The 16,312-nt window shown below is 37.3% G+C and overlaps 1 pseudogene; it reads right to left on the bottom strand.

Annotated features, from left to right (window-relative positions):
- Positions 1-249: 249 nt before the first annotated feature.
- Positions 250-16,312, bottom strand: part of LOC123251669 — a 30,826-nt pseudogene continuing 14,763 nt past the window's right edge.

The following is a 16,312-nucleotide window of genomic DNA, read 5'->3' as shown; positions in this document are numbered from 1 at the left end:
GTTTGAATTCACTCATTTAAAGATACCCTGTGAATATAGTCATTACTGGTTCTGAAGTCTCATATATCACCTATTGTATATTAGCGAATTGTTTTCTGGTTTATAAATGAGTATCTTATACATTGGTCTTCCAGTACCCAACAATCATTAGAGAAAATGACAAAGATAAATTTCTAAAACAGACAATAGATCATGGTAGTACCACCACAACTAAGGTAAGGCCAATCCTTAGTAGGTCACATACCTCCCTTAAGTCCCTACCACATTTGGGTTGAAAGGAAGAGTGAGTCTCTTTTGGAATAAGTCATCACAGTTTATGGGTTGGAGAAAATACGATACTTTATTTCAAGAATGTCTGCTTTGGCACCCAGTCTTTTTTTCTAAACCTTGTGGAGAACACCATGCAAGAAGTCACAGACTGCCACTGTCTTGCTGCCTGGAGAGGTTTGTAAAGAATATTCTCATACAGATCAGAAACTTCCTGGCTATAGAAATGTGTCAAGCCACATAGCATCTCATACAAAGCAGCCCCAAACACCACTACTCTACTGTCCAGTCATCAGGTTGTTTTCTCAATGCTTCAGGAGCAAAATACTTCAGAATGCCACATTAATTGGATGTGGTTTCTTCTAGTTCCATTCCTTCTTTACAAAGCCCAAAATAAGTCGACACAACATGGTGCTGGCAATCCAAGAGAATATCCTCAGGTTTCAAGTCCCTGTAAATGGTGTTCAAAGAATGTAGGTACCTAACAGCACCAGCCACCTCAGTATCGAATAGAATCAAGCTCAATGTTCTAAGAAACAGTGTTCACATTTCAAGTGAAAGAAGAATTCTCCTCCACTGATGATTTTACAGTTTTAAAATAGCCTTTCTCACAATAACATTGTGAGTTAGGAGGTAAAATTCTTATCTTTATTTCCATTTTGCATCTGAGGATACTCAGACTCAGAGAGGCATCTCCTCACAGTCGCATAGAAACTAACTGTTATAGGTGAGATCTGAATTCCAGCCTTCTGGTTCTTAGGCTAGGGTCCAAAATCAGAAAAAAACCACAGAAGATAACAGGGCAGGAAGCAGGCAGAAAGAAGGTCAGACCAGCTCTAAGGGCACCCTAATAACCTAGGCAACCATCTGCCTCAATTAAGGTGATTTTTTCAACTTCCTCTTGGGACAAGATTCAGTACCCGTGTCTTGACTAAGACCTTCTGGCAAAAGTAGATACACAGGGGCAGCTGGGTAGCTCAGTGGATTGAGAGCCAGGCCTAGAGACGGGAGGTCCTAGGTTCAAATCCAGCCTTAGACACTTCCCAGCTGTGTGACCCTGGGCAAGTCACTTGACCCCCATTGCCTACCCTTACCACTCTTCCACCTATAAGTCAATACACAGAAGTTAAGGGTTTAAAATTAAAAAAAAAAAAAAAGTAGATACACATTTTAGCACTTAGAGTATGTAGAAGGAGAAAGTCAGGTACTGTCATCACAGAAGAATCTTCCTTAAAAAAAATGTTTTTTTTGGTCTAAACCTGTGATTTCATTAATATAATGATTTCCTCATGAGGGAAGTCCTCTACCAGAATAAATTAATAACTATTCTACAATGTATAATCTGTAGAATTAGCTTGACAGAGCAGATAGATTATTGGCCTTCTATACAGGAAAACCCACATTTAAATTCTACTGGGGTACTTCTGGGCAAATTACTTAGCCCTTCATCTATAAAATGGGCATAATTATAGCTTCTATGTTACAGAGTTGTTGGGATGATCAAATGAGATAATATATTTAAAGTACTGTATAAATGTTAGCCACCATTACTAGCAATTTGCTAGGGAGACTTAGAGCTATAAGTCAATCAGCATTTACTACATATAGGCACTGTGCTAAATACTGAAGATAAAAAGAAAGGCAAAAACAAACAAACAAAAAATAAAACAAATAAACAAAAACAAAAAACAACTACTGCTAAACCAACCAAATGACGGTAAAAAATAATAATTACACACACACACATATATTGTCTGAGCTTTAGAGGGAGAGATATATCTATATATATCCAAAGCTCTAAAGCTCAGACTTGAACCAAAATCTTCTTGATATCAAAGCCACCTTACTATCCTCTACATCATGATAATTCATTTACTGACAGATGATTTACACTAAATTACACTCAGTTATGCTGCATTATCAAGCTCTTGTAGCCACTTCGCTTGATGATGGAGAAGGGGATCAAATACTAAGAAAATCTAACTCATAATCAATGGTAAGAAACTGGTCAGGTTTTAATAAAATTTAAGTTTACTCTTTAGCCAAGAACTCTTCCTTGGAGATGGAGTCTAAACTGGTGAGAAAAAGTCAAGATCTTTTAGAAGAGAATGCCTATTTACAACTACTTTCTAAGAGGAAATTTAGAACAACTGAGAAGAGGCTTCAATTCCTACATATGCTCCATGGGGAAGGTGGTCTCAGACTAGGACTAACATCTTTTTCATTAAGACTCTCATTCTCAAGAGCCTTTTTGCCAACATTGACTAGGCTCTTGTCACAAGTGGTCCAGAAAGTTGTTTGAAGACAGCTTAGCAAGCAGGTGGCAGACCTTGGGGGTATTTCAGCATTAGAAGAAAATGAAATATAGGGATGAAGAAGTCAAGGGTACAGCTTTAAAGCAAGTGAGAATGAGGGTCATAATTTCATGGTATGGTATTGGGATCCTGGTAGGCAAGTGAACAAATTTTGTCCATTCACGGAAAATGTAAGGGACTTTTTAAAAAATTCAACAGGTATAGTGCATGTAGGATATTGCAGAAGAGGCCAGATGGTCTCAAAGTCATTGCCAGGTCCTAGAGATAGATAGGGAGGATGGACTAAGGATCCAAGAAAGTATAAGTGATGGCATGAAATTACCATAAATGCATGTTTCCTAGGTCAGTGTTCACATGTTTGAAAAGAAATGTGGTTTGGCCTCAGCTCAATTTTGCTTCATATTTTTTAAAGAATTAGACTTCTTTTGCTTTATTGGTTTTCTTAGAGAAGTCTTCATTCTCTTTCTTGCCTGTTGTTTCCTACTTGAAGCCTCACATTGACAGTATTAGACAAAAATATATGTATATTTTATATGTATATGTATGTATGTACATATGTACATATATTCCTTGCCCTTGAGAAGCTTACATTCTGCTGAGGGAATAGGGGGATATATCATATAATTAAATAAAAGACACACAATCTTTTAAGAAGAGAGAGAAAGAAAGATACAGAGGAGGGAGAGAAGAGGGAGAGGAAAAAGCAAAGTCAGGGAAGGAGGGAAGGAGAGGAGAAAGGAGAAGAAAAGAGAAAGGGGGTAGAGGGGAAGGAAGGAAAGGAGAGGGAGTAGGAGACTAAAATTTGGGGGCAGGGGTGTCAGAAAATGATTCCCTTCAAAAATGCCACCTGACTTGAGCTTTGAAAGAAATTAAGGATCCTAATAGATAGAGGTAAAGAGAAAATGCATTCCAGGAGAAGGGAACAGAGTGTTCAAAGGTGCAGGGACAAGAGATGGAATGTTGACTTTAGGGAAGAGCTAACAGACCAATTTGACTAGAACATAGGGTGTGTGAATGTTGGGTACAAACTCAATATGACTCAACACGGTGATGTGGCAAGGAAAAAAAAAATTATAATGTGGACTTGGCTGTTTTGAAGGAGGCATAGTGTCCAGGACTCACAGGTAATAGCATCACTTTACTCTTTCCTGGTCAGACCACATCTAAAGTATTTTGTTCAGTTCTGGATGTCACATTTTGGGAAACACATGGAAAAAGATGTAGAGTATTCATAGGAAGGCAACCACGATTATGGAAGGATACAAATTAATACCATATGAGGATTAGTTGAAGGCATTTGGGATGTTTAGCTTGGAGAATGGAAGACTTGGGGGCAGGAGGTTGGCATGATGGTTGTCTCTAAACATTTGAAAATCTGACACATGGAAGAGAGATTAGACTTTCTCTGCCTGGTCCTTGAGACTAGGAGCAAAGGGAAGAAGTGTCAAAGAAGAAAAGTTACCCTTGAGGTAAGGAAAGCTCTCCAATGGATTAGAACTTACCCCTAAACTGACTAATCTGCCTCTAGAGGTTATGGGTTTCCTTTCCCTAGAGACCATCAAGAGAATATTAGAAACAATTTATTTGGTACTTTGTAAAGAGAATTTTTATTCAAATATGGGTTGGATTGACTGGCTTCTGAGAGCTTTTCCAGCTTTGAAATATGATGATGTTTTTTGTGGTTTTGAGTAATGAAGTATGAGTTTGGGAAGGTAGGGTAGGAACCATATTGTGGAAAGCTTTAAATGGCAGTTCTGCCTGTTGTCTTCTCTACTAGAATGTAAGATCCTCAAAGGCAGGGACTGTCTTTCTTTTGCTTGTATTTATATCCCTAGCACTTAGTACATTGCCTGGCTCATAGAAAATATTTAAGAACTGCTTGTTTCCTTGCCTTGCTTCCATGAATACAGATCATGATTCATCTACTCCTTATCCTATGTATTGTTTCCATGTTCTGCTAAATTTTTTTCTAAAAAGGAGGGGAGGTTGGGAAGGAGTTTACTAGGTATTTAAATGTAACAAACAAATTAAATTAACTTAGTAAAAATTGTGGAATTGGGAAATAATTTTCCCTTTGTCCCACCCCTAAAACAGTTTGATTTGAAAGCTCAAAAAGTCTCTCCCCCAAGCTATGAAACTGGGCTGGGTCCTCCCTTCTTTTGTTATAGATTTTTTGTTTTCCTTAAGGATAACTGAGTTAAAGACATCTCACTAGTCTGGCTTTAGTTACTAGCAGAGTGGAGACCTTCTTATTTATCTGTAAACAAGAACTCTCTTAGGTAATGAAGGCAGTCAGCTCTAGCAGCCAAGTTGTAAATTATGGTGGTCCACCACGTGATGAGGAGGGAAGGGTATGTTGTGTCCTTCTGAGACCTGCCTCTTCCTATGATGAAGTGAGAAGGGAAGAGTTGAGATATCTGAGGCTATTTCCTTTATGCCTGTTTTCTAATCAGAGATGTTTAGGCCAGGGATTGGATGATTGCATATATATATATATTTCCCATCTATTATAGATATTATTCTTATATATTTCATATATATATATATATATATATAGAGAGAGAGAGAGAGAGAGAGAGAGAATAAAGGTTTAAAAAAATGGAAAATTCATAAGAGCTAATGAGGGAGAAAATGGAATTCCTATAAAGGTGACAAGAAGTCAGGCTCTTGTTTCATTTCCTTGTCTGTTGGAACTGTGAAGGAGTCCATTGGCTAGTAAGATTTATGTAAGTGGCCCATCAATATATAAACTTAAATTTAATACATATAGCCTGCAGAGAATTTCATTTTTTTTTTTGTTTGTTTGTTTCATATATTTGTGTGTTTATTTTAGGGTTTCCGTTTTCTTTTTTTTTATTTTTATTTTGTTGATTAATTATGAAAATTTTTCCATTGTTACATGATTCATATTCTTTCCCCTCCTCCCCCTCCCCATAGCCAACACACAGTTCCACTGGGTTTTACATGTGTCATTAATCAAAACCCATTTCCATATTATTGATATTTGCACTAGGGTGATTGTTTAGAGTCTGCATCCCCAATCATATCTCCATCAAACCATGTGGTCAAGCAGTTGTTTTTCTTCTGTGTTTCTGCTCCCACAGTTCTTTCTCTGAATGTGGATAGCATTCTTTCTCATAAGACCCTCAGAAATGTTTTGAATCATTGCATTTCTGCTAGTGGAGAAGTCCATGACAATCCATTGTGCCACAAAGTTTCAGTCTCTATGTATAAGGTTCTCCTGGATCTGCTCCTTTCACTCTGCATCAATTCCTGAAGGTCATTCCAGTTCATATGGAATTCCTCCAGTTCATTATTCCTTTTAGCACAATAGTATTCCATCACCAACAGATACCACAATTTGTTTAGCCATTCCTCAATTGAAGGGCATCCCTTCATTTTCCAATTTTTTGCTACCATGAGGAACAAGGCTATAAATATTTTTGTACGTCTTTTTCCTTATTATCTCTTTGAGGTACAAACCCAGCAGTGGTGTGGCTGGATCAAAGGGAAGGCAGTCATATGCCCTTTGGGCATAGTTCCAAATTGCCCTCCAGAATGGTTGGATCAATTCACAACTCCACCAATGATGCATTAGTGTCCCCTATTTTGCCACATCCCCTCCAACATTTATTACTTTCCTTTGCTTTCAGAGAATGTCACTTGTTACAAACAAGATAAAAGGTAAATAAGTATCAAAACCCAAGATCCCTAAGAGTGCATGTGAAAAAAAAGAATCAGCAAAGGCATCACAGAAAAAGTGACAATTTAGCTTTGAACTACTGATGAACTTTGAAAGATACAGTTAGAGAGATACAAACTATTCTAGGCAGAAGAAATTAAATGCCTACAATCCCAGGAAAAAGAAAGTCCAATATGTGTTTGGAGAATGTCAGAGTCTGAATCAGAAGATTTAAATTTATCTAGACCACAAGTGACCCACAAAAGTCCCTACTGCTATCTGTACCATATTAAAATGTAACTGGGAGATATTTAATAAAGTTTTTAAAATACGATAGAACATAGATATTGTTATTTTGTGGTTTTCTAAGTCAACATGTAGTCTACAATAATCCATTTTTGTGTTTGATATTACTGGATTGGTTGGGGGAATAATGTTGACTTGGTCATAAGGTTAGAGAAGCAGATTGAGTGCAGATTATAGGGGACCTTAAATACCAGGTCAAATGTGACATTTTTTTTTTTTAGGCAATGGGGCACTATAGAAATTTTTTGAAGAGAAGATAGATGTAGTCATCAAGGAGCTTTGTAGGTCAGTAAAGAACAATGAAAAGTCAGGAGGCCTGGAATCTATTCCCTAATTTGCCACTAACTGGATGATCTTGACCCAGGCCCACTTAAAAGCAATTACATTTCCAATGTTCTTTGAAAGTAAACTGTTAACTTTTAAATGTAAGGTAGTCTCTACTTGTGATAAGCACCTACAAAAAATAAAACAAAAAACAGAAAAACCCTCCAAATAATACAGTACAGTAGTAAAAGTATTAGATTAGTATTGAAAGGTTCTGAGTTTAAATGCTTATCTGCAGGATGATTCAGTCTGCTCATCTATAATATTAGGAGTTGAATTTCATGATGGCCAAGGCCCTTCCTACTCTACAGATCGTGTGATTCCAAGAGTAATCTGGTAGCCCAGTGCCAGAGAAATTGGAGTGAGGAGAGTTCCAGAGACATAATTTAGGAGGCCTGATGAAGGTGAGTAGCAGCATATTTTCACAAGTACTCTTAGAGATCTTAGTTTTTATCTTATCAAAATATATTCAGATGAAGGCTTCTAGGATATTGGGTAGATTCTTTTGTAGCAAAAGAAATTCTCTGGAGGCTATATTATTAAGTTATTTTATTAATGAACCACTTAAGAAAATCTAACTAACCAATGGCTCCCTCATAGTCTGAACAGACACCAAAGATTAATCAATTAATGACCACTTAAAGTACCTTGTAAGTAACTTTTGATAGATTTAGAGCTAGAAGGACCTTTAGAAGCCAATCTGTTTTAACTCTTCATTTCCAATGAGAAAAAAAGAAATTAAAGGGCTTGTCCAAACCGACAGAGAGATGGAGCCAAAATGATGGCATAGTAGCAGAATCTTGGAGTCTTTCAATTTCCTTCTAAACAATTATTACAAAGTGTTCCAAAAAGACAGAAATTAAAACAAGATGAGCAAAGGAGCTCTCCCACTGGATATAGTGTGAAAGCTAGGAAGTGAGTGGGGATTCCCATGCTATAAGGGGGTGAAATTGCATGAGTCAAAATGCAAGCTGACCACCCCTCCCCACCAACCACCTACCATGCCAAAGTTATATCTAGGGCCAAGGAAATCTCCAAATTCTTGGGGGTTGGCTGAAATCACCACAGACTTACCCCTGACCCAGAAACTTTCAATAGGTTATCCTTACTTTTAATGCCTTATTTCTAAACTAGCTCACTATTTTATACAAAAGCCCTCAGGAGTGACAGGGCATACATTAATTTGATGTCTTTGAAAGATCACTTGGTTCAATAAAGATGTTTTCACCCAATAAAAGTATCAGTATCATTTTGTTAGTTACTTTAAGTGGAGCGGGATAATTGATTGAATCAATTGGACATCCCACCAACCTATGTACTATATACATAGATATAATAATATAACTATTATAATAATATAATAATGTGTTCATCAATATTTGGTTATTTTTTTCCTCCTATTTGACATTTCTTTGACAGTGCTTTGCCTTTTTGGGTAGCATAGGTTGACAATTAATCAAATGTGACATTATAAGGCATGTATGTATACTGCTATACATTATTTACATTACATATATCAGTTAGTGGATCAACAAGTATTTATCTAGCACTTAGCATGTGCCAGACACTATGGCAAGCAGTCTGGGTACTAAGAAAGACAAAAAACACAGTATTCCTCTCCTGAAGATGCTCACATTTTAATGGGGAAGATAACATACAAATGTCTGTTTATTTACAAGACATATACAGTGCAAACAGAAGATAATCCCCAAAGAACAACACTAGAGAAGGAGAGATGACTGGAAGATGCCATTTCCTAAATAAGGTGGGATTTCCCACTATTGCTTGAAAGAGACCAGGGTACTTAAAAAGTGGAGCTATATTAGGAGAACATTTCAGACATGGACAATAACTCTTGAAGAGGCATGGAAACAGATGCTAAAGTGTCAAGCAAGAGGAATAGTAAGTAGGCCAGTGAAGCTGGAACCTAGAGTACATGGAAGGTAGTAAAATATAAAAAGAAAGAGTGGAAGATGAGACCAGCTTAGGAAAAGCTTCACATGCCAGGGGAATTTGTAATTGATCCCAGGTGTAACAGAGAGCCACTGGAGTTTATTGAATGGGGCCCTGGAGGAGCGAGGGAGGATTATATGGTCAGTCCTGTACCTTAGGAAAATTACTTTTTTTAGATAAGTGAAGAATAAATTTGAATGGAGAGAAAATTAAGGAGGGAGACCAAATAGAAATTTAATGAAATACAAGTAGGAGGTGATGAGAAGCTACTATGGCGGTAGCTGGGAGAGAATATATTTGAGAGAAGTAAAGGTAGAAATAAGAAGATTTTCTGGCTGTGTGACCCTGGGCAAGTCACTTAACCTCAGTTACCTACCCCTTACTGATCTGCCTTGGAACCAATACTTAGTATCAATTCTTAGACAGAAAGTAACAGTTTTTTTTTTAAAAAAAAACTAGAAATTAGATGATTCCTGGCTGTGTGACCCTGGGCAAGTCACTTAACCCCAGTTGCCTAACCCTTACTGATCTTCTTCCTTGGAACCAATACTTAGTATCAATTCTTAGACAGTAAGAAAGAGTTTTTTAAAAACTAGAAATGACAAGATTCACAGCAGATTGGATACATGAGGTAAAAGAAGAGTTGAGTATGACACAGAAATAGCAAGTCTGGGTGACTGGAAGCATGATGGTGCTCTCAACAGTAACAGCAACATTTGGGAAGAGAAGTAGGTTTTCAGGAAAAGAAAATGAATTCTACTTCAGACATGTTGAGTTTGAGATGTCTATGGGCATCTATTTCAAGATGTCCAAAAGATAATTGATTTTGGGACTGTAGCTCAGAAGAGAGGTAAAGGCTAGATGTACATATCTGAAAATCATCTGCTTAGAGATGATAATTGAGCCCTTGGGAACAGATGAGATCACTAAGCGAGATCATATAAAAGGAAAAGGGAAGAGGATCCAGGATAGAGCCTTGGGGCATATCCACAAGCAGTGGATGTGAAATATATAAGGAAGACACAGCAAAGGAAACTGTGAAAGAGTGGTTAGACAATAGAAGGAGAACCAAGAAAAACTAGTAAATGTTTGTATACATATATATATATGTATACATCTACCAATCTTTCTGCCCATCTGTCTTAGAGAGAGGTTTTAATTTTGAAAAATAGTTAATCCATTTTTAACAGCAAAAAAGAAATGATCAGAATTCAGAATCATCTATTTATTTGTTTAATTTTAAAAACAGAAATTTTCTTCCAATAAAATGCCTGAAGCTTCAGTCTTTCTAACAGGTTAAAAGGTGTAGCAAACAAGTTCCTGAATTAATTAGTTGTTACCACAGCAGACCAGAGGCTTTCTTTGGTCCACAATGGCTTAACTTTTCTCTGTCTTTCTTAAAATGCAAGGCAAATAAAATTATTTTCTTCATTTATCAGAGATATTATTACAGATTGGGCTGGTATTATGGGCATCACCAATACAAAAATAACAATTTATCATAAGTCTTTGGAAGAAAGATTTTTTAAAAAATATTCTTGAGAAATGTTCTGCAGGGATTGCTATGACTATGATCCTAGGGGTGATGAGAATGGGCAACTCAATTGGTCAACAAACACTAAGAATTCACTATATGCTGGGCCTTAAGATAAGAGATGATATGAAGAAAGGTGAAAACAAACCCTGTCCTCAAGGAGGGTGTTCTATTGGAAGGACCTACCTTCAAATTGACACTGTTTAGAAAACTTCAGGTCCCTAGGTGAGGACCACACCTTATAGGATGGAAGCTCTGAGAGAAGGATCCAGTGCTATAACCTGTCACTGTTCTGCTATGAGCCCTTAAGAATTACTCTGAGGGTAAAGGACTGACTAATACAAAAATATTTATAGCTGCACTTTTTGTGGTAGCAAAGAATAGAAAACTAAACAAATGTCCATCAATTGAGGAATGGCTGAAAAAATTGTGGCACAGGATGGTAATAGAATACTATTGTGCTGTAAGGAATGATGAATGGGATGATTTCAGAAAGAGCTGGACAATCCTACATGAATTGATGCAGAGGAAAATAAGCAGAACCAGGAGAACACTGTACATAATAACAACAATATTGTGGAATGATTAACTATGAAAGACTTAGCTACTCTTAGCAATACAATGATCCAGGACAATTCTGAAGGACTTATGACAAAGAATACAATCCACCTCTAGAGAAAGAACTCTTGGAGTCAGAATGAAGATCAAAGCATGCAATTTTTCACTTAAGTTTATTTCGGTTTTTGTTTTGGGGCTTTGGTTTTATATGATTATTTGCTTATAAAAATTAGTAATATGGAAATATGTTTTGTATGATAATACATGTGTAACCCAAATTGAAATGCTTGTCAGCTCTAGAAGGGGCAGGGAAGGAAGGGAGACAGACAATTTAGAACACATAACAAGAAGACTTATGTAGAAATTTGTTGTATGTAATTGGTAAAAATTAAATAACTTCATAAATAAAAAAAATTAAAAGAATTACTCTGATAGGCTCAAGGCCTGAGGTTTGGGAAAGAAGGAAGAAGGTGATTATTGATGCTAGAGAAGAAAGCACCATTTGTCAATTTAAGACAGCTTGATCATAATTGACTCCTCAAAATGAAGTACTATTATATTAAGTGGTACACTAATGTCTTCCCCCTAAATGGGTGAGTAACTGATGAAAGTGACTAAAAAATACCCTTACAAATAAGCAATTGCTGTACTATAGGAAATCACTAATATGGGAAACAGAGAAGCATGAAAAGATTCCCACAAACTGATGCAGAGGAATGTAAGAAGAGGAAAGAAAACAATATATACAAGATTACAACAATGTAAATGGAAAGAATAATCAGAAAATAATTTTTTATGTATCTGTTACAAAATTACAAAGAATAAGGATGGTCTTAAGATTCCTTGCCTACTCCTTCATAAAGATAATCTACATATTGATTATTTCACATATTATCATATTAGTTTCTATGTATTGATCAATTTTACTGAATTTTGACCTCCTCTTCCTCCTTTTCTTTTTAAAAATTTTGTTAGAAAGGATGGGGAGGAGGAAGAGGGACATAGAGGAAATCTAGGTACTATAAAACAAAAAATGTCAATATAAATCAATTTTTTAAAAAATAAGACAAACTTACTTAGCTAGAAGAAACATACTGATGGACTTTCAATAAGACTTGCCTTGGTTGGGTGCATTCCTGAGTGATTTTAGCTTGTCCACAAAATACTACATGAATGTGCACTTCATGTAATTCTTGGGAAATGAGGCAAGGTAGAAGACATTGTAATTTCTCCAACTGGATGTAAGATGAACTTGATTCTTAAGCTGTACCCTTTGATGGGGAATGCTCATGTAGCTTAAAGTAGTAAAGTTTCTGCCTTACCCTGTGACATACTTCACATTGCTCCACCTCATCCCCTCAGGGGCAATAAGCATCCTAGGGTGCGCCCCCTTAGCACATCCTCCATCTAAGTCTGTGATAGGGAGTATATCTATTCATCTATGAGTACATTTGACAAATTCTTTAATTTAGAAACCTACACATTACACCTTCCCCTCATTCCCTCAAGGCTATAACACTCTCAATCCTCGTCTCTACTTTCAAAGCTTCTTTCAAGACTCAGTTCAAATCTTGCCTTCTGCAGAAGGGCTTTCCTATTCCTTCCACTAATAGTGTTTTCCACCTATAGTTATTTTATATTTACACTATATGTATCTTTTTCTTTTTCTTTTTTAAGTCCTTCTCTTCTTTCTTAGAAGAAGCTAGGAAGTATTTGAGGCCAGATTTTAACCCAGGACCTCCCATCTTCAGGCCTGGCTTTCTATCTATCCATTGAGCCTCCTAGCTTTCCCTGTATAGATCTTGTTTATATATAGCTGTTTGCAAGTTGTCTCCCTATTAAAATGTGAGCTTCTTAGGATTAGGAACCAAGTTTTTGTTCCTTTTCTGCAGCCCCAGTGCCTGGGACATAGTAGTTGAGCAATAAATGCTTATTAAGTGATTGGCTTTCCATTATTGCAGGGTCATTGGCTAAACTGGTCAACCTCAAGCAATCCTGAAGCTGAGATTTGGTGCAGAGTGTAGCCTCTCTAAAGGAAATTCTATCCAAAGACTCCAAAGTCTACCCTGAGGCCACATGGTGAATCCTGCCTGCATAATGAAATGGAATAAACATTCATTAAGAACCTACTATATCCCAGGTACTATGTAAAGTGCTTTACACATATTACTCATTGATTTTCAGGACAATCCTGTGAGATATTACTATCTCCATTTAAAGATGAGGAAATTGAGGCATACAGAAGCTAAGTGATATACTCAGAGTCATACAGCTAAGTATGGTCAAATTTCACCTCTGGCTTTGCAGATTCTGTGCTATATATCAACTTGTTGCCTCTGGGTACCTTTAGTGAATGAGGAGATGCTTGTATTAATGAGATAACACTTTGTCCTAGAAACCAAGAATGATTTGGAATACAGCCTAATGATCATTCCTTTGTTCCCTGATGTATTCCCCTGCTTGGAAAGCTGGTGTAAAGTTTTTTGTTTTTTGTTTTTTGTTTTTCTCTCAGGAGGCATTTTGTAATTATTGAAGGTCTTCCTTTATTTGGTTTTTTAATTTCTTTTAGTATCCTTTGGTTCAGGAACAGCTAGGTGATTCAGCGGATAGAGCAGCATCCCAGGAGATGGGAGGTTCTGGTTTCAAATCTCACCTCAGGCACTTCCTAGTCATATGACCAGGGAGCAAGTAGCCTAACCCCTCATTGCCTAGCCCAAACGGCTCTTCTGCCTTACCAATACAGAGTCCTCATTCTAAGACAGAAGGTAAGGGTTTAAAATTTTTTTTTTCTTAAAGAATGCTTTGGATAGTTTTTCTTGGATTTGGTAGGTGTTTAATAAATGCTTACTGAGTGGATGAATGAATGAATAGCTCTTTTGTTCCATCATCTCCCTTCCTGAAGGCTTAACTTAAATTATATGCTTTCATGTCCTCTTGTCTTAAAAGATAAAAGAAGCAATTTTTCAAATGGCCATGATAAGCTTCTATCATGTTGCTGTTTGTGTAAGAGGAAATCATGTCAGCATTAATTAAGGACTTAAAAAAAAAGAAACAAATGCTTGTCTTTTTGTATATTGCTACACAAAAGGGGCGTGCCTGTGCACACCAGCTGGAGTTCAGATCTGCTTGGCTTTGGTTTCTATTCTTCTATAAATGAAAGACTTGGTACCTTTATTGGATAGGGAGAAAGGGCACCAAAGTTTTCTCCAAACTCCCAGAAGATGAGGGGATACCAAACCCTTTTCCTTTTGTGCTGTGTATATGTAGCTGGAGCAGCCAGTTAGCACAGGGGACAGAGTGCCAGGTTCTAACCACTAGGGTCTATCTTCCCATGGTTAGGAAGCCTCGATTTCAAATCCATCTTCAGATACTTCCTAAATGTGTGACCCTGGGCAAGTCATTTACCCCTGTTTGCCTCCATTTCCTCATCCATCAAATGAGCTAGAGAAGGAAATGGCAAATCAACCCAGTGTCCTGGCCAAGAAAACCCCAAATGGAGTCACAAAGCATTGGACAGAACTTAAATGACTGACCAACTACAAATGTGGAGCTGTTGATCTTGTCAGTGTAAATAAATCTTGAGTCTGTCTATTTTTTCCCAGGTCCTTCTGATTTTCATACATACAGCTTTAAAGCATCACCACTGGCAACATCAGGGATAGATTCAGGCAGAAAGGTAACACATTGGATCTAGCATTCTACCTGGAGTCAGGAAAACCTGAGTTCAAACTCACCCTCAAATACTTACTGAGAGACACTGTGCAAGTCACCTGACCTCAGACTGTCTCTGTTTCCCCAGTGAAATGGAACATAAGAATAACCCCTAGCTCCCAGAATTGTTGTTGTGAAGATCAAATGAGATATTTGTAAAGCCCTTTGAAAATCTTAAAGTACAATATAAACACTTATTATTACTAAATACTTAATTACACAGTACCATCTTTACAGTGAGAAGTCATGCGACATGATAGAGGAGCTTCAAGTTTAAGTACTGCCCTGACATATATTTGCTGGGTGACCCTGAGTAAGTCATTTAAATTCACAGTGTTATAGGCATCTCTTTATATATCCAATCCAGAGAAAATAGCTATCATAGAGGGAGTTTTCTCATCCTTTAATTGTTTTGCCCAGGGTCGTTCACTTTTATTGTTCTCTCATACCAAAAAAAGTGGCAAGCCCAGTCCCTATCCTTTTTATGCAGCACATAACAGTGCATCATGCAAAAACAACTTTATTGAGCTGCCTCAAAAATCCCTAACATGGACATATATGCACATAAAAATTCCAACTGAAATTTAGCATTTCCTTTGTCAACGTGGAATCTAGTAACCCCTGAACTTGTAAACAGAAAGATTTCGTGAACCCCAGTTTACTTAGCTTAAAGGTGACAGCCTCAGCCTTAGACTCCTCATGTGAGAGTTCCTCTCTGAGGAAAGGCCAAGCCCAATGACTCTTCTTGTATCCAGAAGCCTCTCCCAGTATATCATACCCTCCTTCTGAGGACTGAACTCAGGACCTTCAGCTTATGACACTGATGTGCTGCCTACTGCGCTAAAGAGTCACTCAGCTTGGGCTTGGCCTTTCCTCAGAGAGGAACTCTCATGTGAGGAGTCCAAGGCTGAGGCTGTCAACTTTAAGCTAAGTAAACTGGGGTTCATTTAATCTTTCTGGTTATGAGTTTGGGGCTACTAGATTCCACATCAACACGTTCAATTATGAATTTTTTTTCAACCCCTACCTTTCTGTCTGAATTAATACTAAGTATTGGTTCCAAGGCAGAAGAGTGCAAAGGTTAGACAGTTGGAGTTCGATGACTTGACCAGCTAGGAAGTGACAGACTTCAATTACAAATTTTAAAGAAAAGAATTTTGTCAAGAAGGGTTTTATCAGTTCTGCAAACCACCAAAAGGGTCTTTGATGCCCAAAGCTAAGAACCCCTGAAATAGATGATCTCTAAATTCTCATCCAGTTCTACCATTCTACAAATATATGAATGCTTCATTTTAGGACTATGACCTCAGACTCATCTGGAGAGCATGGCCATGCTTGTATTTTTTTGTATTTTCCAAACATCTTCCCAAGAGAAGTCTTGCCAAAAGTGATATAACAATGCTTAAGGAATGCATTATAAGTCTATGGCTACTGAATCCAGCCAATATCACTTGTTATGGCTCAGCACTGGTATCAAGAGAATTTGAATTGGCTACAAAACCCTCAGGAACTAATACATGGATTAGAGATGAGGATCAAGGAATTCCCACTTTGGGGGGAACTCATTGCATGACCCCAAATTAGGTCAATCTCTGTTTTTGCCTCTGTCTCTGCTTCTGTCTCTGTCTCTCCTTAAAATCTAAAAGGGGCAGGAGAAATGAT

Source organism: Gracilinanus agilis, chromosome 1 (assembly GCF_016433145.1).
Source record: "Gracilinanus agilis isolate LMUSP501 chromosome 1, AgileGrace, whole genome shotgun sequence".
In the NCBI taxonomy this organism is placed as follows: domain Eukaryota; kingdom Metazoa; phylum Chordata; class Mammalia; order Didelphimorphia; family Didelphidae; genus Gracilinanus; species Gracilinanus agilis.
Note: the sequence above shows the minus strand (reverse complement) of the source record. Positions and strands in the feature narration are given on the sequence as shown.